General features: G+C 41.2%; 1 protein-coding gene across 8 annotated transcripts in view; it reads left to right on the top strand.

The window, feature by feature from the left end:
- The first annotated feature begins 249 nt into the window (after positions 1 to 249).
- WDFY3 (WD repeat and FYVE domain containing 3) overlaps positions 250 to 22,363 on the top strand; it is a 151,576-nt gene continuing 129,462 nt past the window's right edge. For 5 of the 8 annotated variants that reach the window (XM_058025323.1, XM_058025321.1, XM_058025320.1 and 2 more), the window contains exon 1: positions 250 to 397. The gene's annotated coding sequence lies outside the window, so the exon portion shown is untranslated. The remainder of the gene's footprint in view (positions 398 to 22,363) is intronic. The other 3 variants (XM_058025326.1, XM_058025325.1, XM_058025324.1) reach the window with 2 other exon arrangements.

Here is a 22,363-nt window from a genome sequence, read left to right as displayed (position 1 = left end):
GGAGGCAGCGCTGGCAGCCGGGCGGGGAGGGGGCACGCGGCGCCGAGGAGGAGGAGGAGGACTAAGATGGCCACCAGCCGCCGCGGGGAGCGGCCCCGCTCCCTCCGCGGCCCCCTCGGCGCGGCCCGGCCTTGATGGGGCCGGGACGACCCCGGCGCCCGGACGGTGCAGCAGCGGCGGCGGCGGCGCCTCCCGCCGGAGCCCGCCCGGGAGGAGCCGTCCTCCCGGCCCGGCCCGCACCGCCCGGCCGCGGCCGCTGTGCCGCGTAACCCCCCGAGCCGAGCCCTGCTCGCGGAGAGAGAGCGCAGCGCAGAGAGGAGAGCGAGGAGGAACGAACCGCCCGCCGCCCCCTCCCCGGGCCGGCACAGCCGCACCGCCGGGACCTCGCTGCCCCCCGGTGAGTGCCCGCTGGCGCTGCCCGCCGCCTCCCGGGCCCCGCCGCTTTGTTGCGCCGTCGGCGGGCCCGGGGAGACCCGGCGCCCCCTCGGCCCGGCCGCAGGCCCCGCTCCCCGGGGATGCCGGGCCGGGCTGGAGGAGGGGGCGGCGGCGCAGGTGCCGGGGGCGGCCGATCATTGTCACTGCGCGGGCACCCCCCCTCCGGCTCCAATGCAGGGGCCGCGGCCGGGGGGGGGCCCGGGGGAAGCCCGAGGGTCGCGAAGGAGCCCCCCGAGCGCTGGGCCGCCCCGGCCGCCTTTGTTGTGGCTGGGGCGGGCGGGTTTCCCGCGGGAGCCCCGGCGGGGTGCGGGAGGGGCCCGGCGGCCTCGGCCCTGGGGAGGCCTGCAGGGAATGTGGGGGGGCCGCCACGGGCCCTGGGCGGCTCACAGGCGGTGGGTCGGGTCGGTTTTTCCCCCCCGCGTTTTATTTTGATTTTTCATGCGGGTACTGATTTTGGCGGCAGCCTGGAGCTGTCGACCCCGCGGTGCGGCAGGGACATTGAAGTTACAGAACCCGACAGGTTTGTCCCCGGTGCGTCCCTGGGGACAGGGGAGTCGTGGCCCCTGGAGGGTTCAGAACGTGGTGTTGGGGGATTTGCGGGGCTGCTGAAGTACCTGCTCCTTGTCTCGAGCGTGGTTTTCGCCCTGCAGTTCTGAGAGGTGGTCCACGCAATGGAGAGGTTTGCATAGAGACTAGTCAGTTTCAGCTGGGTGCTGAAACCCTGTGTGATGTTCACCTTGAAATGTTAAGATTATAATTTCTAACTGTGCCTGCATAGCAAAACACTTATGGAAGAAGTGCAAAGGACTAGATGTGTTTATTTTGACCTAGAGTTTCATGAATGATTTAACTGAATTTTTTTTTGCTAACTAGAGTAATTTGCAAGATTTCAGTGTAGACCTGTGAGTCCTGGCCTTATTTTAATGACTGAATTTTGGTTTCTTGGTAACGTTGGTTTGTGATGAGGTCCATGCGTGTCCATGTATTGGACCATGAAATTTTACTACAAAAAACAAGTGGTGGGTTTCCTGTTAAGAGAAGTAATTTTTGCATGTTGTAGCTAACAGAAGTTATTTTTCTTCACCGAAGCAGAGTTGCTCCCTGATGCCTGTGCATGCTTCTGTGCCCAGTTATGGCTGTACAGCTGGAGGATATTCCTGAGCTCACAGAATCCTATGGATTCTGGCTCTGCAGAGAGCCAGCTTGATTGCATCCTTGGCACAATTTGGTGACAATCTAGCAGTATCTTGAAGTAGGCTATGTGAACAAATTGTATAGTCTGTGTGAACTGACATTTCTGCAATATCTCATTCATCCTGCGCCATCTTGGTAGACATACAGCATTTGAAGATATGAACTTACCTGCTGTGGGAACTGGTCAGTGGCAGTAAGCCAGCTAAGTGTCTTTCTTTGCTTTTAGGTTGTAGGCAGGCAGGCATCGTGTCCTGGAAGTGTGTCCATGTGGCATTGTGCCTTTGTTCCGTGGCCCTGGTCAAGATGTGCTGGCAGTCCAAATTCAGTTGCACATTTGGACTGTGAGTGGGTGTCTCCTCACTGTGTGGTGTGGGTCTGTTGAGCTCATTTGGAGCCAACTCTGGAATACTCAACACTGTTGATAACAAGGTGTTTTGGGTAGAAGAATCCCTCAAATATCAGATTGGAGGATGGTATTCTTCACTTTGGTATGTGTTTGCTATGAACTGGGCACATTTGCTTTTCTAGTTGGGCAATTTTAGGCTTCTAGACTTGGAATACAAATGTAGTATGTTTTGGTTTTTATGGTCATATTGCATCTCTTAGCCAGCTGATTATCTAGTTAATCATGATGCTCCTGTGACTTAGTATCTTCAGCACCCATTTGAAGATGTAATACAACATTTCTGTATCAAGGTTTAAGTAAGGGTTGGTGTGTCCAGTCAGTTGTTTGTTTCCAGTTCAATACATTGAGATCAGCTACTTGGTAGTTCTGCTGCCACACAGTACTAGGGAAGAGAACAGGACTATGGGAAAAGAACGCTTGTCTTTTTGTTCAAAGTGGTAGCAGAAAGATGCTAAATAAAAAAATAATTATGGTAATTGATAATTTCAACCTTGATATAACAAGGCTACATTATCATGGTATAGGAGTGGTCTGAAAAGGTGATCTGACAGCTGCCTGTGTGGCTACTCAAACCTTGGTACTTAATTCTGGCTTAGTGGAGCTAAACTGGCACGAGTGTGCAAGGTGAGCAGGTCTTCAGGATGTATTGATGTGTGTTGCTGTTAGAGGAATTCAGCAGTGTGTTTCACATCCAGCAACCTTGCACTAACTAATTCACAGTTTCCCACAAGTGCTCTGTGGGCTTTTTAGCATTGAGGAAACTTTCAGTGGTGCTTTATGTGCAGGGAATGGGGGTGAGCGTGGACAGATGTTCTGCTTACCCTTTGAAATGCTCAGGACTGTCATGAGATTGTTTGGAAACTTTGGTGTTGTAACATGGTGTTTCACTTCCCAAATGTTGATATGAATTGTTCTGTAGCTGGATTTTGGGCCTTCACTTGGGGTTCTGAAGATGTGCTAAGCTGAAAAATGTAAAGAGAAAAAAGTGATTCCCTCTTGGGTGGTTAAATTGACAGAGGACAAATCTGTTCATGTTAATTAGCAGTTTCGTTCATGTCTGTAAGTGATTTTTCAGTCCCTATTGCAAAATAGTGGAAATACTGTTTCAGCAGTGGCCTTTGACTTGCAGGACTTCCTGCCATGAGGAAGTCTTGTGTCATTTGTCCAAAATAAACAGATTTTGAAGAGTTCAGATAAAGTATGCTGTGAGAAACCATGCATCTAAGTCACAATTTACCCCCTATTGCTTGATTACTTCTCTGATAATTAATACCATGGAAGTCTATTCTTATGATATGTTACTAGGATGTAACTTGCATTTTGTAATGGGAAATAGAATTTTCTGTTGGTCCACAGTACAATTTCTGGATATGTGTGTAGGTGGAAAACAAATTATTTCCTTGTGGCTTTAATATAGAAGCTCTTAACTTCACTGGTTTCCTTCTTGATTCTTTTTTTTTTTTTTTTTTCATCCTGCTGGTGTTGCTGATTGCAATAGTACACTATTGGAAATGTCCAAGTTATGACAAATACATACAAATGTCAGTTTCTTTGATGTGTTTGGAATGCTGGTTGCTTTAAAAAGTACTTTTTTGTTACTTATCTGTCCTAAGTGACCAACAGCTTGAATCTTTAGGCCTTCATATGTTGAAGGACTGAGGTGCATTGATGTAAGATTGTCATATCTCCTAGAACAGCTCTCTTTAACTTTGTCATTTCATTTACAGTTTCATAATGCAAGAGTGAAACTGTTTATCTTCTGTTGGAGACTTTCATCGTGCTGCTGGGCTGTTCATACCTTGTCCAGGCTGGGGAGGACATGATAAGGCTCCTGTGTGCATTTGTTTTAAGCTGCTGTCCCACGGACAGCACAGAAAGTGTTGCCATGTCCTTTCGTTGGTACAAAATCCTGCTGGCAGGATGTAACATTTTAACTGAAGTCACTGCTGGGGAGGTGAGAGCACTGCAAGCTTTGCAGGCCTGAGTGTGCCTTAGTGGTGATCCAGCCTTGAGTGCGTCTGTTTGGCAAGCGACCCATGTTTGATGGGGCAGTAGTGCAGGCTTTGGCTTTTTAGGCACATCCCCTGTTCTTCTGGGTATTACAGGTAAGTGTGTACAGCAGCTCCCTGGTACAAACAGGGGCTTGGTGACTGCTCTGAGGACTGAATGGCAACATCTTGCTGGGGAGGGCATGGCATGGTCTCAGGTGCTAGTGTCACTGTTGGGGCAACTTTCTTATTCCAAGAGCTAGGAGCTCTTGGCTGGTATCAAGGCTTTCAGAACAAGTGAGAAGGGCTGCTTTGTCCAGTCCAAAGAAGGAAGAATAGGTCTTGTTCCTTTTCTATTTGCTTTGCTCTGAGTATGCAGGAGATATTTTTTTATTTCCTTCAAGTCTTTTGTGAGTGAATATGACCTACATCTTTAGTTTTTTCCCACAAAAGCTCTGGGGCAAAATTTTCTGATGTTTGTTCTGTGTGCAAATGTGCAATTGACATGATTTTTGACCATTGTGGTGATGTTTTTGAAATTTTGAATGACAGCAGGGAATATTTTTGGCTTTTTCTTATGGTGTATTTTTTTCTTTTTTTCTCTCCCTACCTGTTGAGCAAAGCTGTGATAGTGGAAGTAAAACTGTATTGAGATTGGGGGGGGGGTGAAGTTTGATGTTTTGGAATTACTTTATTCCAATAAGAACTACATGCTATCTTTTGGGATCTTTCTTCTGTGAGGGAAGAGGGGTTTGACTGCTTTGCTGGTTTTGGTGTTTCATCACTACCCTGTGATGGATTTCTGCCTGTCTTAAGCATGTGACTTCTAATGCTTCTCACATATCACAGAATAGGAACAGATTTGCAGAACTTGCACATGTAAAAAAATACCTTCTGAAATTTCAAATGCACTAGAACAGTATTGTGCTAGGAAAGAGGGAATTGTGTGGAAGCCATAAACAATAAGGGATGTTGAGTGGTATGAAGGCAAGTGGCTTCTCATTTCTGGGCAAATTTTAAGAAATGTCAGTGAAAGATGAGACAGATGCATCTGAATTATAACATTCAGAAATGCATTAATAGGATCTTTAGTTCTTACACCATCACAAATATTGTTATTTCCATTTTTATTACGATATGATGTGGAAAAAGCTTTGATCAGGTTGGCTAATCTAATGTACAGACAATAATAAATTTGAAAACACATAGAAGAAGTGGATTTTCCAGGGGGCTTATTTCATCCCTTTCTCTCTTGATCTACAGATTTTTTTTTTGGTTGCACTGTAAGCATGTAAGAGATAAATTCCTGGTTTTTCAGGCTGGGTGAGTATTCAGCAGTTCCATGGGTAACTTAAACTTCTTTTTCCAATTCTAAGACATCTACCTTAGAAAAGTCAGACCGATTTAACTATAGAGTTGGTCCCTCTATCAAATCATACATTTTCTTACTAATGGCTGTGACACTTTTGATTTTGAGTTTGCATTTGAGGATTTGTAGTGAAGAATTTCAAAATTAAGGGGGAGTTAGCAACATTGATCCTTATCTTAAACCAGCTATATCAAATAAGTAAATGGGAAAAAAACCCCAAGCCTTCAGAGCTGACAATTTGGTAGTGCAAAGATAGACACATGGCTAGAAGGAGAGGATACTCCTACACGTTCTTAGGTGTTTTGGGTTTTTTTTGGGGTCTTTCAATTTTGGAATGTGATGACTTCAGTGAGAGTGTCGATCTGTAGCTCTTGAGAAAAATGTACATCTGGCTTTCTATTTTACTGCAGCTTTTGTCAGAGCAATCACCATGCATTGGGTATGAGAGAGTAGCTCTACCTAGTGCTGCTTTTCTCAGTATCATTCTGCCAGGTGGAATGTGGGTGCAAGTGAACCACGTTTTATGTTCTTACATTACCAGATGATTTATTCTTTTCATCTGAAGACATGGTGAAAATCTCGCTGTTGTCCAAAGCAGGATGGTTTGATTTGTGTGAATAGGTGATGGCGTGTTGCTTCAGCAAGTGGAATGTGTTTGAATGCCATGGTGATAAATAGTGTTGCTTTTTATCCCTGGTTCTTGTTGAGAACCAAAATCTGAGCTCACCGATGGGCTGTAACAGGAAGAGGGGGTTTGTACAGCAGGAACTTCCTAAAGTCTCTATTTGGTTGTTTGGCACTGTAAGCATATCCTTCTTTTTTTTTTTTTTTGTTTTAATTTGAGATACGGGAAATAGGAGAAATTGCAGGGCTAAGCAAATGCTTAGGGTGTACAGAAGATATGTTATTTAGAGGATAGAGAAGGGATAAAATATGCCAAAATATCAACTTGCATTGGTAATAAAACTTTCTGAAGACTTTTAAAGTGCTTGGATGATGGGCAATCCCAAAAGGGAGAAAGACAGACTGTTCAGAGTGCCTTAGGTGAAGTTCCCTGAGAAGGTTAATCAGATGTAAGTGCACTTGGCATAATGAGCCTGAGCTTTTGTCTGAGGTTTATTAGACCAGTGGGGAGTATTAGCCTGTGGTAGAGAGCTGTTCTAGGGGAAGCTTGTTTTTATGATAGGGAGGCATCAGTGGCAGTACCAGTTCATGTGATTCCTGCAGCCAAGGGATGCAGAGCAGGGAGCGTGGAAGCAAGCTTAGAAATTATACTTAGGTTTAGGGGAAGAGCCCCAAGAAACAAACAAAAAAAAAACACCCCCAAAAAGCCCAAACAAAACCCCCTAAAACAAAAAATCAAACTGAACAGTTGCCTGAAGACAACCAAAGGAGTATTGGAACCAAGAGACAGGAATTCATCACCTTGATAGCATTGAGTGCCATTGATGGTCTTAGGATTTGGTTCTGCGTTTGTATGCTTGCCAAGGCTTGTTTACTTCTAATGGGATTTTAAGGAGGTCCTTGGGTCTTCAAGTGAGAGCCAGGAACGAGGTGAGGCCTTGGTTTGTATTTGCATGAGTGCACAGAGTACAGAATGTATCACATGGCAGAATGACAGACAAAACAGCTGAAGAGTGCATTTCTTAATGTGAAAGTTGGGCCTTTTGTTGTTCTCAGAGTTGAAGTGTCATGGTGTAGGCCCTCAGTAGGGAGATTGGCTCAAGTTATGGCTTTTAAAGCATTGAAAGCACAAAGCAAATTGATTTCTTTTTTGATTTTGAGCCTTAAGCATGCAGTTGTCATTTTTTCCCCACAACTTGTGAGGGCTACGTCATCTTTGGAATCTTCACATGGCAAAATTCTCTGAGCTGGAGTGCCACAGCTATGAGACTGAGAAAGCTGTGATCAGAGCTGGTAATATTCTTGTCATCACTGGTTTCCTGTCTGATAAGGTGACTGAGGAGGAGTGAAATTTATTTTATTTGGGAGTTTCTTTACACTTGCAGAAGAAAGAATGCCTATCTGAACAGGCAGAAGTAAACATTTGTTATAATTTTATAAGCAGTCACATGGAATAGGCATAGAAACCGTTTTGGTATTGCATCACAAGTTAAATACTGATACTTGAGTCAGCAGTGAGCCACAGTACAAATGTAAAAACAAAGTCTCTATGGATATGGTCTAAGAAAATGATAATTTGCCTGTTAATTAGGTTTGCAAAAGTTTCTTTTTAACAGTTCTGAGCAGTGAGCCTAAGTTAGTGATGAATACTTAATTTAGATTTTGAGTGGGTCATGAAGTAAGCAGGGAGTATCTTCTCAAGCTTTTCATTATTAGATTAGAGTGTGTAAAGCAACATGTCTTATGTTGACTGTAGCAATTTCTGGAGACAGAAATATTTTGCTTGCATTTCTTTCCAGCAACATAGCCATGTTCCCAGCAGTGTTGGACCAAGACAGGGGAGACCATGGCTTCCCTGCTGTCTGTTGAAAGCCCTTGTAGTTCAGCTGGTGGTGTTTTTGTACAGACAGGACTCTGGATGTGCTGTATAAGTAACAGGATTTTTTATTTTTTAATTACTTGTACAGTGTCAGGGTTTATCCCCAGCTGGTAACTAAGCCCCATGGAGCCACTTGCTCACTTGCACTGCACCAAGAATGGGGAGGGAGTCAGAAGGGTAAAAGCTGGGAAACTTGTGGGTTGAGATCAAGGCATTTTAACAGGGAAAGCAAGAGCCACACACACAAGCTGAGTGAAACAAGGAATGGATTCCCTGCTTCCCATGGGCTGACCAGCTTTCTCCAGGACAGCAGAGCCCCATCATGCATAACCATTTATTTGGAAGACAAACACCATCACTCCCCTTTCCTTCTTCCCCTCACTTTGTATGCTTGGCATGATGTCACATGGTCTGGAATATCCCTTTGGCCAGCTAGGGTCACCTGTCTGGGCAGTGTCTCCTCCCACCATCCCAAGCATCCTCAGCTTCCTTGCTGGTGTGGCTGGTACAAAGGGCAGAACAGGCCCTGGCTCTGTGTAAGCGCTGCTCAGCAATAACAAAAACATCTCTGTATTATCAACCCTGAGTTCAGCATAAATCCAGAACACACCCCCATACCAGCCACTCTGAATAAAATGAACTCTACTCCAGCCAAAGTCAGCACATAAACTTCCCTGCTATGAATTGGGATGGCCTACTGATCAGATAAACCCTAAAGTTATAACCTGGTTTTATTTCAGTAAAGCACATGCACATATTGTATGCTTCAAATACAGATTATGTGAATGTTTAGGTTTTTGTTTGTTTGGGTTTTTTCTCCTTTTTAATAAATGGAAGCAGAGGAGGTGTGTGTACTGCAAGTAACGTACTTGGAAAGATCTTTTTAGTCTAGCTATGTGTCTTTGCATTGTGATCTTTCTTTAGAGGAGGAGATCAATATAGTTGATGTTTGTCTGAAGTAGCTCAGATTGAGTAGAGAATATACCAAGGTGAGGGTTTAGGTTCCTCTGGAACAAACAGAATAAATTTAAAAGATGAAAACACTCTTCTGCTTTCCTGTCTATCCTCTTTTCCATGATCCTTTGCAGGATGAAGTTGAACTTGCCACCTGAGTACGGATAAACATTTCAAATGAAAACGTAATGGCACAGAGTATGAGAATAAGCTTATTTAAGTAGTTTAGGAAAAGAAAAGGGTGCCATCATTAGTAGGTGTTCATATTGTGTGGCATTCAGCCTAGAGTTGTCTTGTTGCATTAAGCTGAGGGTTGTGGTGCTGAGGTGGAAGTCCCTAGACATGCTTGTTGTCTGCCTTTGAAATACTCACAATGAGTATGGAAGTGGAGCACCTCAAGCACTGCAGGGTCGTAGTAAATTGAAATGCATTTTTTTGACTTGGGTTCAATAGACTGCTGCTGTCTCTGAATACTCATCTTTATTATGTGAGGAAGGACTCATCTTAAAACTTAGGTTCACCTGGAAAAGTTTGAACACACTGGACAAATTTTTGTTGGAAGGGACATCTGTAATCGTGCTTGAAGCAGGACATTTGCAGAGGTTGGGAACATGGTGCTTGAGGCCTGACTTGTTACAGAAAGAGGTAAGGGTGTGGGACAAGCTTTTTTAATGCTTTAAATAGCAAATGAAGACATGGGAATATTTCATGTCCACTGTGAAGCCCAGTGGCAGATAGGCAGAGAGTGATATTTTTCTCTTTTTTTGCCCACATGATACTGAAGATAGTAAAATATTTTTTAATGTGGTAGGCTATCAAAGACTGGATATTTTACTGTAACTGTTTTTTTGTCCACTTGTGGGCTTATAACTGGTCTGTTGCTCAGACTTCTGTGTTTGCTCTTGGAGTGGTGGGCAGCAGTGATGTGCCAGCAGTGGCTGAGGGAAACCTTGCTGAAAAGTAAGCACAGCTTGCAGAGGGCTCTTACCTCTACCCAGGAGAAAGCAAGCTGCTTTTGTAGAATTCAACAAATTAATTACGAACAAGTGCCCTTTGACCCTTTGACTTGGCTTAGGGTGAGTGTTCAAAGAAATGAGCCTGCACTTAATCAGGTGGAGAAGTACAGGAGCTTGGTCAGGAGCACCCTGACTCGACTGAAAGTTTGCTATTAACTTGGAGCACGTAAAGAACACTGGTCAGAAGTCACACTTTCTTGTTAAAGCATTAAATAATGTTGGAGAAATCTCTGAACAACCCATGTTTTTAAAAGAACTGCACTGTTTGGGGTTCATGAATGGCCTTGATATTTAAAGAGGAAAAGTAGGTGCACAGTGGTGCATTTTCTTACTAATGTGTGAAGACTGTCTTTGAGTAGTTTTCTGTATAAATGTTTCAGGAAGATTGCTCTGTCTACATGAATGGAAAATGGAGGCATGATGAAAACTTTAATTTTTTTCTATGCTATTTTCTCTCTAATTCAAGTATTGCGGTTATTTTTTAGTCTGGACAAGAGGTATTTCTGTGTGTCTTGAATTTTGTAGAATTCTTTTCACCTTCTTTTAAATTTTGTTAGTATGGTGATGTCCAGTTTGCCAGTTAACAAGCAAAAATCTACCAATAAAAAGTAAAACCAGCAAAATAAGTCCCTTTCCCTCTGTCCCTAGCTTCTTTATTAGCAGCATGTAAGTAGGAGAAGAAAAACCACAGTCTGACAAACAAGACATGAGGATTTTGTTTTGACCATTTTACTGTAACTCTTAGTCTTTGGGTTAAAAATAATTTGTGTTGCCCTCCAGCTCTCCTCTCAGGTACTGTTAGAATAATGCTTAGGCTGAGTTGTGTGGAGTGTATGTGCTTACAGATATTGCATTAATACTGTTCCTTACTCCTCTCTTGCAGAAGGAATGTGGTGTTCTCACCCTCCCTTTCTTTTTTTCTTTGCTTATGCTTATGTTGATGTTAGTTTATACCATTTGTAACGAATACTCCTGAGATGGGACTCTAAGACGTCAAAGAAAGTATTGAACAGGTCTGGGAGGATGGTGGCAAAGCTTCATCATGAGCTGAAGGCTTGTACTAAGTATGTAGGCTTGTACTACTGTCTCAAAATTTATACCTCTTAATAGGTTGCTCTCATTTTCTGTTTATTTTGAAATGTCATGTTGATTCATCTCGAAGAATAGCTAGCCAGGTCTAAATTAGTTTTTATTTCAATAAAAAGGCATGGTAAAGGAAGAGGTAAGGACACAGAACATGGGCGTTCTGGAGCAATATCTGGAAAACATTTGTACTGGAGCCCTATAATTACAGTATGTTACATCTTTTCACTCTGTGTGGTGTCCTTTCTTAGTTGAAAACAACTGCCTTTTGAAGAATCTGTTGTTTCAGTTGTGTTGATCAGCTTTGGATGACAGTAAAGGTTTTTTGCTGTAAGAAATTATTATCTACATAAGCAGTGCTGCAATGGTTGGTTGCAACATCTTTTATTTGAATGGAGGTGTCTCTTTTAAAAAGATGTTCTGTGTAATTAATGGCTGTGAGTTAAGGGGGAATCTTACATGGTTAATAATCTGTTCTCCTGGCCAGTTACCAGTCCTAAGAGGTTTCATTTTCATACTGAAAGTGAGTTTGCTCACTTTCCAGTAGGTGTTGTAATGCCATTATCTGCTTGGTCCAAGAGCCCTGAGCTGTATAAATATGATCTGCATGCAGAGATGCCGACTCAGGCTCTTTTTAGCTTTATCTTGACCTTCAATAATAAATTTAGCTTTCAGTAATAAAATATATTTAAGTGTTTGGAAGTCATTTGTATTCTGGTTGCTCTCTTGAGCTATAAGAAGGCTGACCTTTAGATGTCTCACAGTAGTCTGTTGGTGTGCTGGTTTATGCAGTAATATTTCTTGCCTGCTTTGAAGTCCTCCCCTCCTTCCCCAGTTCAGGGATGCCTCCTGCTGCCCTCGAGGGTCATGTAACTTACGTCACCATGGGCGTGCTGGTTCTTTTGGGATTTGTGTTCTGTGTGTTCAGATCCCTTCTTCCCAATCTGGTTTCTAGCACATAGCCATGCATTTGGAGGTACTAAAATGGGTATGATTGGAAGGTGCCCTGTCTGCAAAGAGGTGCAAATAATTGTATCCAAATAATTGTTTTGTAATTACCATCTACTCCCCCAGGGTGCTCATCCAGCTACATGAATTACTGGCTTCTATTTCTCATATTAGCTGGTGTACCTTTAATGTGATTAAAGGTAGGTTGCTGAGCTGAAGGTATCAGTTTAATGATGCTGAGCAGCATGTCCCAGCTCTGGTAGTGACTTGAGTATATTCATGTGAAGATACCATGCTTATCTCAAAGTGATCAATTTAATAATGCAGGTGAGATAGCATATATAAATGTCTCTGAGAAAGATGGCTGGCAAATCTGAACTAATATAGCTTGTGTAAATAACATTATCACCATTATCATAGTCACAATTCAGTCTCAAAATGGTAGAAATTTAATTACTCAACCCAGTAGGTGAGGGCTTGGAGCGAGTTGGGGTTTTGTCTGTTTGTTTGGTTTGTAAGGTTTGGTGTTTTTTGTGCTGCTGTGTTTTGTTGTTATTGGTGTGAAGGTTTTTTTGTTTAATTTCCCCTCAATAGTTTAAGCATGCCAGAATTTCAGAATATGAGGTCCTCCCGGTACTAAACCAGTTTGTTTCTTTCTGGCTTCTGGTGTGCTGGTTGTATTGTCAACAGGGCAGGGAGATGGAAGTGGAGACAAAGCCGTGCTGGTTGTGCAGCAGTAGGTCTTGGAAGACAGTTTCTCTTCTGAACTATCTTCATAGATCTGCAAACTTAAGAAAATTGTGTTGCAATCATCATGCAATGCTCTTTTCCTCATCATCTTTCAGTTTAGGGAATAGCACTAGTCGGTCTCACTTGGACATTGACAGATTTGTCCCTGCTCTTTAATTGTATGAGAAAGTTTGATTAAATTTAAGAGGGAATATTTCTTTTGTACCTCTGACACTGTTGGCTCTTCAGTCACCCTGAGTGTTTATTTGTACTCTTTGTTGCCTTCCTCCTTCACGTGGCTGGTTAGTGACACCTTTTTACCCTTATGCCCTGTTGGGTGCTTGTTGCTTGGTGGTGGAGTTCTCCCTTTGGGCTGGTAGAGGAGGAGGTGCTCTCTGAAGGTACTTTAGATTATCAACATGGCTGTAGGTTTTTCAGCCACTTGCTAGCAGAATGCTGACAAGTCTGGACAAGCAGACAGAAGGAATGTGTCAGCTTGCCACAAGTAAGAACCCAGCTGAGTGACCCATCTCTGTTTCACAGTTAGTGTTTCTCTTGCAGTGTTTGTTCTTGTAAGTCTGGCATGTAAGTGCTACTGTTGCTCCTGGGAGTGCTTTAAATGAAACAAATGCATTAATTCCCCTTCCTGGCCCAGTGAGTTTGTTTTGTTTGTCTTTTAATATTTTGCTCTTCCAAAAATGCTGCTTATGAGAGCAAGCAGACATGTGTGTGTCTGTGCTGGTTTGTCAGAGCATTCATTTATCCATTCTGCTGGTTTGAGAGATTTTTTTTGGGTCTTTTTTTGTGCAGCATAATCTCAATTGTACAAGGATCCTGATCTGCCCTTGAAAGAAAATTATGCTTTATGGACTTTCTGCAGGTCTGTTGCTGATCCAGACTGCTGGGCTTCTGTTTTAGAACAAGTGCTTTGGAACCATGCCAAAATATTGCTTGGAAAAAGATTGCTTCAGAGAATTCCTCCAGTGTCCTGCTGAAAATGCATCGGAGCAGGGAAGAAACCACAGATAGCAGCATGGGCCTTATGCACTTGGACCCATCTCAAAACTTGCTCCTCCACCCTTTTTTTTTTTAATATGGAGACCTTATTATCATTAAAAATCAAAGGGAGAATAAACTGAAGACTAAATAGATTTTTTTCTCCTCTTAATTGCTTCTAGTAATTTCAGTTCACCTAAATCCAGGATATTGTTGATGTTCTAAATAATATTGCTTTTTTTAGCAAATCATTTGTTGTTATTTTTGTTTCAGCATGTACATGCATGGGTAATTTGGGATTAGCATAATTGTTTCTGATTAATAGAATCTGCAATGGCTTCCTTTTGTCCATAGGATTGGTGATCAGTGAGTTAACTTCAGTTTTATGCAATATATGTAAATCCTAATTTTGTTTCATGTTCATTTCTTGTTGACTAGGATGATGTAAGGATGATGATGTTTTGTGGTTTTTTCTTTTGGTGGACAGGAGAGTTGTTGAGACTTGACAGGTTCAGGAAGTGATTTATTCTTCATTGCATTTTTTTAGGCCAAAACACAGTAAGCTTTGGGATTTCCTAGATTATGCTACTGACAAAGAAGGCAAAAGCCTTTTAATGATTTAAAAAGAAAAACAAATGACAATTATTTTCATTATTTTATGCTATTTTTGCCTTCATTTTGTGACCTCCTCCAAAACTAAGCTTTAGGGTTATAAAGCAGGAATAATCAGATTTGAACATCTGCATTTGAGGTTCTCATGGTTTAAGTAAATAGGTTTTCAGGACTTGTGTGTCCACAGAATTGTAGTCCATCTTCCATTTTCCATCTCCTTCATGCCTTCTGGATGCATCTCCTTTTTTTCCTCCTGTGTCCAGAACTTGCCTGCTCAATTTTGTCAATTTTTTACAAGTCACTGACAATTGCCTTTTGGGTTTTTTTCCTCTTTCTTTCTAGTTTGCTCTTTTCTCTCTTCCTCCTTTGAGGAAAGAGATAGATGTAATTTAATGGGGAAAATTTTTCAGGACCTAGAATGAGTCTCAATTACATTTGCAAAGCCTGAAGACAAATTACCAGGATGTAAAAAGCCTGGAGTCTTAGGAGGTCTTCTGCAGTGAGTCTGAGTTAGTTGTGTGTCCATTCTTTATTGGAAAAGAGATCATTATAGACTTGAAGTATCTGATAGTGGATGGTGGGTGGATGATTAAGTTACGAGAAACTGCTCATCAGCTGAGCTGCACAGAGGGCAGAATTCACCTCTCGCAAGGGTGCGAACACAGCTGTCCAAAATCAAGATAGATGTGCAATGCCCCTGCAGCCTTGGGAGGAAATAATTGTCTTTTGCAGGTACTTAATTCCCATTACCTTAGGTGTTGAAGATCATACTTTCAGAGAGCTATTCGATCAGAAAGAACAACTCTAGAGCAACCTTAGCCACCTAAGAAGTGTCTTTTGAGTAAATTCTGTTTGATGTGTGAGTTTACTAATAAGACACATTTTTATATAAATGTGTCTAATGAAAGTGAGTAGCAGAGTGAGGAGCTTTGGAAGCTTAGCTGTGAGATTTACTGTTTACTTAGCTTTTAGCATTTTTACTATGTGTCTTGTAAGTAAATTGTTTACAGTGCCAGATTTTTCTTATTGGATTCTTGGAGCACTTCATGTTTTGTGGTTTCTCTCCTTCTGCTGCTTCTTAAGCAACAAGTCCAAAAAGAATGGGAGAATGGATGGGATTTTTGGACCTTCCTTTCTTTTCCACAAGGAAGGGCATCGTGCTCTTTATCCACAATAGCTGTTCCAGTTGCACTTGGATTAGTGTACAGTAGTGTCTTGAGAGTTGCCTGGTGTTGCTTTACTATTTGAGTAGGTAAAATGGCTCCCCTGAGTCCTAAACATGAGAATTGTTCAAAGCATTTGCCAGAGTCAAGAGGGGAGTGAGTGGACTGCTGATGAAGTTGGTGTAAGGGGCGCTTGTTGCAGAGCAGGTCATTAATCAAAATTCTGAATTGTTGCAGAAGCATTAGGAGAGGTAAGTGGCTTACTTAATTCAGAACTGAGACATTATGGATAAAGCTATCCTGCTTTGTAGCATATTCACAGTAAGGGGCTTTAAGGATTGAATTATTGCCATCTGCAGCAATCCCTGATATGAAAAAAAAAAGTATAAGGAAGGTGGAGTTGGAATGTGCTGCTCTCCTGTTAAGGTGGTTGCTTAATGGAATGTGGCTGTGACCTGGCCACTGGTTCTGGAGTTGTAACTGGTCAAGACAATCTGCTGAGTGTAGTGAGGCTGGTGAGACAGAGCAGCAGCTGCTGCATTTTCCTGAGGCAAGTTCAGCACTCGTGAGTTAAGCAGAGAGCAGTGTGCCTTGCTGCAGCTGCTGGTCCCTCAGTAAGTTGTATATACAGAATCAGTGCATGGCCAGCATATTCCTTTGTGCAGGCTTTCAGGTTAGCAGCCTCCTTTCCCTCCACTAGGGATGCTGCCATGCTTATTCTGTTTGCTTATCCAGGAGCTGACAGGCTGGAGTGGAGGCAAGAGGAATACAGGTTAGGTGTCTCCCTTCTTTCTGAAATTGGCCTGTACTTCCACTGCAATACAGATCCTGGTATTTCCACTTCTCTGCTAGTTCCTGCAATTGTTTCTGGAAGTGGTGTGTGCAGAGCACAGGAGGTAACGTGGAGTTTTAGGGGTGAGTAGCAGAATACATGTTTGTTCTGTCTTTGCACAATCAGTGAATTTTGCAGTGTTCTAGATGCTAGCTGGAAAATAGCAATGGGACATAAAGTGTCAGGATGGCCATCTTAGTGTCATTGTGGGTTCTTAAAATTTTTTTCTGAAATGCCATGGGCCTCTGAATTTTATCTGGATGGCTTTCAGAGATTGGCAGCAATGACATGTACTTCCACATCCAGAGAAATTCAGGAATATTGCTGCATCATGTCTTTGCTGGTCCTGCAATGCAGTAGCTTTGGGCTGTGAGCCCAAATCGTGGTGAAAAGATGCAAAACTTCTGACCCAGAGGTAAGAGGAATCAAATGGACAAGACTTGGAGCAGAAGAGAGGTAATCACAGTGAAATGCAAATTTTAGATGACGAGATAGAGCTGTTGTTCTTTTGGCCCGAGTCCTTAATGAGAGAGCTGTAATTAGGCTAGAATTATCTTTATGTATTTAGTGCTGGCAAACTCAAGTTCAACTGCCTCTTAATTAGCATGCAGTATCTTTGTGGTCTTTCACTCTTGAATCAGACTTCACTTTCACTCTCCGTGCAATGCCTCAGTGTCAGGTCTGCACAATACATGGCCACTCTGGAAAACCTCTTTCCTTCTCATTCTTCAGTGAGGTCATTCCTCATAAGTTCATTTTTCTTCATTTCTCTTATAAATGTTACACTGGTTCTCCTGTAAGTATCTGCAAAATATCTGGTTAGACAATTAAAATCATGTTAGTGCTTGGGATGTTTCTGTAGTTTATTACTTTGGTTCAAATGCCACAATAGCCAGAGAATTCATAAAGTTCTACAGCAGGAAGAGAGGTCACATATCATTCAAGGTGGCCTTAGGGACAGCTTTCTCCCATGCAAACGTGTCTTCTGAGAGCCAGATTGGAAAAGCCAGGTGGGAAATTCTTGTGGCTTAACACTGGCTTTAGGACATGTTGCTTTTAGGAGAAATAGATGTTTTTAGCAAGGGTCAACATACAATTTGATGTTTAATGTTTCAGTAAGCTAAAAAGTAGTGTTTGAAACTACAGAGCTCCTCTTTGGCAGAACTTTACATGTGGTATTGTATTTATTAGCTTCTGTGCCCCAAAAATACTTTTGTTGCTTATTTGTTTTCTTAACGATGAGAAGGGCAGACATTGTATAACTTCTCAGGCAGCAGCAATTATGCAACTGATCCTGTTATTGTGGAGCCAAAGTCCTTCCTAGTCCCTGAGCACCAGCTGCTTGTGTTCTGGTTGCTGCTTTTTCCTTTTCTTTCTTCCCCCCTGTCCCTGCCCTGATTTGTTTATGAACAAGTTTTTTTTTTTTTCCCCATGCTGCTGTTTCCTTGTTTTTCCAGTGCCAGTGAGACAGTGCTTTGTTTGGGTTCATTCTTCAGTTCACTATGCTGCAAAATCAAACTGCCCATGTACATCATGGGAAATCTAAAATGTATAGGGAAATAAAGTAACTTGATACTTTATGGGTACATAAGAAAAGGCAGTTGCTTGGATCTAAATGAAATATTGCAGATGGCCTTTATTGGATTTCAGGTCAAAAGTTCCAAGTTCATGTTCTCATGATTTTAGAAACATGTAAATAACTGCTGTTTGTTTAATTCCTTGTTGTTTTTTTTTTTCCTCTTCCTACAAAGGGTGGGCCTGTGAGAAATTGTAATTTTCCCCCCTAGTCCTGCCCTGGGATCGCCAAATAAAATGTAGTACTCCTGTATATAAGATGAGGTAGCTGTAAATCTCATACATTTACAGCCAAGTGATCTCACTGCAGTATAATAAAGGCTGTTAATATATTGTAAAACTGTTTGCCCTATTCACACTCCATTTTCAGTTCTCAGTTTTATGTCATGTCATTTCCATTTCACGTTTCCTGGCTTCCTGTGAGCCTAAGTGACCAAGGCAGGTAGTTTTGATCCTTGATTAAACATTTAGGGATGGGAGAAGAGATGGTAGACTGGTAGACTGCAGTGCTATTCCCTGACCATCTATGAGTCCCAGCAGAAGGAAATAATAGTTGGTGTGTGCTACCACACTGTTGGCTGCACTGCTTGTTGCCATGTCAAGTGTGATCTGCATCAGTCATAAATAGGCTCTAGTGCTTAGTGTCCTATATCAGGAAATAAATTGGGGCAAGGGTTTAAGGTCCTTATTTAGTTTATAAGTCTTATGCTACAGATGTAATAGGGAGTGCAAAGGTTGTGTTTTCTTGCTCACAGTGTCTGTATTGTAGATCAGGTATTGGAGAGGTGAGAAGGTGCTGTCATTTGTAGAAAATTGGGGTCCTTCCTTCTGGGCTCTTTTTGTTGGAATTTCTTTTCCTTCAGTGGCAGTCCGTCCCTGTCTGCTTTCAACAGACCAGGCACACAGAAGATATTCTCTTTTGCAACCAAAAGACTGGATATATAGTGTGTTTGCTTCAGTCTTGTCAACTTACACCTCTCCCCTCCAGTTTCTCATGACAGAGACACTGAGTTCTGGTTTGGAAGAGAATGTATGTTGTAGCCACATTTATCACAGACTTAACTTGATTATTTCCATTGTTAGTGAAGGTTCTGCTAGAGTTCTTCCCTCAGCCTTGCAGTTCTGGCACTGTGAATATGAGAATGTTGTACTTTATCAGAGCACCTGGTACTGGAGAGACCCAGAAAGTAATGATGAGAAGGGAAGAGTTGTAAAGATTTTTCTGGAAAAAAGCATGATATTATGTCTAATTCTTTATCAGCATGGTGGTGCTAATGCCCTGGTCTAATACAGAATTCACAAAAGCAGTGTTTTTGTAAGGCAGAAAACTTTAATTGGGAATTTTGAAATTGCTTTTCACACCTTAGTGAAATATTCTGTGGTCCTAGTAGTAGTGTCTGTTCCTGGGATATTTATTGTTTGCTTCCATATCACTGCTTTATATATGTAGTTTTTCAACTGATTCATCAAGGGTTTAAGTGATATGATCCCTGAGAAACATTTAATGACTCTTCAGCTGTTTCAATGAACATGTGCATAAATTAGTGTGTGACTAGATGACAAGGTCTGGTGTAGACTGATAACTTAGACTTGCTTTTTCTTACTATTGGTTTTGAAAACTATTGAGCAGTTGAGTTTGAAATCTTAGGAATTGAACAATTTAGGAGGAAAATCTTCCCTACTTTGGAGAAAAGCTTTTTTGTTTGTTTTTAAATCTGGTGGTTTCTTTTCCTTGTTGCCATTACCTAAATCTCCTCTTAGTGCAGTGTTGAGTTTGGTTACTGGAAAGTTTCTATTCTGTTGAAGACAATCAGAAATGATAATTCTACACATTTCTGTTGAATTGCAGGTGAAGATTGGCACCAATTTACAATGGTATTAGGAGCACACTGGAAATGAACAGCAGCTCAAGTTCAGTAATATTCTTGAAGAATTTTTTTTTTGTCTGTTCTCTTTCCTATTAAGCACTGTTTGGATTTTCTAATTAAGTACTAAGGACATATTCATGAAATGGTAATTCTCTTAAAAGAGATTTCAGACTAATCTGTCCATTGTACCTTTACTGTTACAAGAGGTAAATCTCAATTGTGTTACCTAGTAAGGAGAGACATGAGAAGAATTTTGATCAAGAGTGGTGCTTGATCACAGTATTTAAAGACTGTTTGCACTTCAAACCCTAGGTCGAGAAGAGAACTGAGATGGTAACTTTTCACTGCAAATACAGCAAAGTATTATTGCCTGAAATGGTCTCTCTAAAGAAACTAACTCCAGCTTGACATCTCCTGAGAGACTGTGGTTGCAATATGAAAAACAATTTTGTTTGGACATGGAAAAGCATGAAAATCTAGTATCTTATCTTGGTTACCCTTCTTTTTCTAAAGGAGAGCTGAAGCCCTTATCTATGAAGATGATGACATCAATAAGCTTAATGACTTGTCTCATACAAGAGAAGTATATATGGTGTTTCCTGATACCTTTCTTGAGCTCTGTTTCACCAAATCTCAGTTTTAAATGTGTTTATTTTGACACTCTGCACTGTTCAGCAGTGCTGCTCATTTTGCCAGGGCAAGCCTAAATATTTCTGATTATGTCATGAAAAGCTCAATTCTTTCAAAATAACATCACATGAACTTTGGTTTGTTTTTCAGTGACATGGACAGCAAACCAAATGTGACATTTCTTTACAGAATGAGTAGGAATCTAGAGTCATCAAATTATGACTACCTGGTGTCATTAATGATATTTTTCAGAGTAACTTCCTTTCCCCTGGAAAAATATATCCAGGGGATATACACAAATAAACAGTTTAAATAGTGTTAACAATAAACACAATATATCCAGGGGATATACATGAATAAACAACAGTTTAAGTGCTGTTAACAAGTAGCTTTCATATTTCACTGGTTTTTAGCTTTTTTTAACTTTACTTATTTCTCATGTAGCAGAATGATAATGAAACTTTGCTATTGGCTTGGGGTTTCTTTATTTTTTTCTACATTGTGGACATTGTTTTTTTGTACACATGGTTATAACACACACAGTTTTAGCCAGAATCTTGCTTTTCTGGTTTACTTTGATAGTTCTAGCACAGACTTTAAAAATAGTTTTAACTTTTCAACAGAAAAAATAATTATGGACAACCTAGATTGCATTTAGTATAAGTAGTAGGATTTCTTCATTTGGGAAATACTCCAGGCAGGTAGTAGAGGGAAAATTGCAAAAGAATGATACTGTTGGTGGCTCACAGGTAGAGAAAGAATAAGTTCTTCAACTTATATTTGCAGCAAGTTGAGTAAGAATGTGTTAAGAGCAAGGAAGGATCAAGATGTATCATCAAGTAGCTGTTGGAATCCTCTTCCTAAATGTTGTCCCCTTTCCCTTCCTCAGCAAAAAACCCAAAATCAAGGCAGAGCACCTGCCCCCAAAACAGAGTAAGACAAAAATCCATATGGAAACAAAAACTTCATGCATACACAAACTCAGCAACTACAAATCTATTAGAAATATTTACGAATGAAGATATGATTCTGTGCTTGCGTAAGAGGGGAGAGCTGGATAACTGGAAAAAGATTTAAATCTCTGAGCTGTTGATATTTTCTCTTGCGACATTTCTTCATGATTTGTCAAGCAGATCATGCAAATATTGAGGTTACTGGATGATTGAAGAGACATTGTAATTTCATATTGGCAAGTTACACTTCCTTAAGTCATTCAGAGTCTTTAACTTTTTTTCCTCTTGTATTAAAATTTAGCCATTGAAAATTGTCTGGATCTGAAGTTTGCATCCATGTGTTTTTACAGATTTCGCTTTGAACATTTACCCATGTTTTTTTATGTAAAGACATCATGTGTGAAGTCTTGGCAGGAGGCTTTTTGTGTAGAATGACAGAAAGAAAACATGGAAAATTAAATAAATTCTCTGTGTTCTTACACTTTCAACTTCTTAGGACTACTAGGCAATACATCAAGTTATACTGTAACTTGGAGAATAAAAATGTATTTATAAAAATAAAAATTAGTATTACTCACTGATCTGAATGTGACTTAAGTTAATAATGATCAGGAGTGGGTATTGAGATCTTTATTGGCCTGTGATCTCTCCTGGATCTGACATCTCAGAAAAAAAGGAAAAAGGAATGATGAGTTGAGGAATGAAGGAATAGTCAAGGGAGACACTTTTAAGAAACAGACTGGCATGTTTCAAGTAGTGACTGCTGTTGTCTCAAAGAAGAGAAAGAAGTACATGGTCATAATTTTTGCAGGTGATTTTAAGAGTGACTCCATTTAGACATGTCTTTTTTTCTTGTGGGACTTGTTCTGCAGTACCTTAGTTTCCCTTTAGTTCAAGGAAAAAGAAAACTCAATTAGCTTCGTTTATTAAGTGGTGGTGATGGGCTGCACTGGGAGGTCTGACCCTCATTTGTGAGGAGATATCTGTTCAACCTGGGGGTTGCTGAATAAGAAGGTGGCTTTTTACTTTGGACACTCTTTGATTTCACATTGCAAACTGAGGCAGTTATTGGGATAGTCAGTATCAATTTATTCTGCTGATCTTTTTTG

Source organism: Melospiza georgiana, chromosome 5 (assembly GCF_028018845.1).
Source record: "Melospiza georgiana isolate bMelGeo1 chromosome 5, bMelGeo1.pri, whole genome shotgun sequence".
Taxonomy (NCBI): Eukaryota; Metazoa; Chordata; class Aves; order Passeriformes; family Passerellidae; genus Melospiza; species Melospiza georgiana.
The sequence above is the reverse complement of the archived record's forward strand: the minus strand, read 5'-3'. Positions and strand labels throughout refer to the sequence as shown.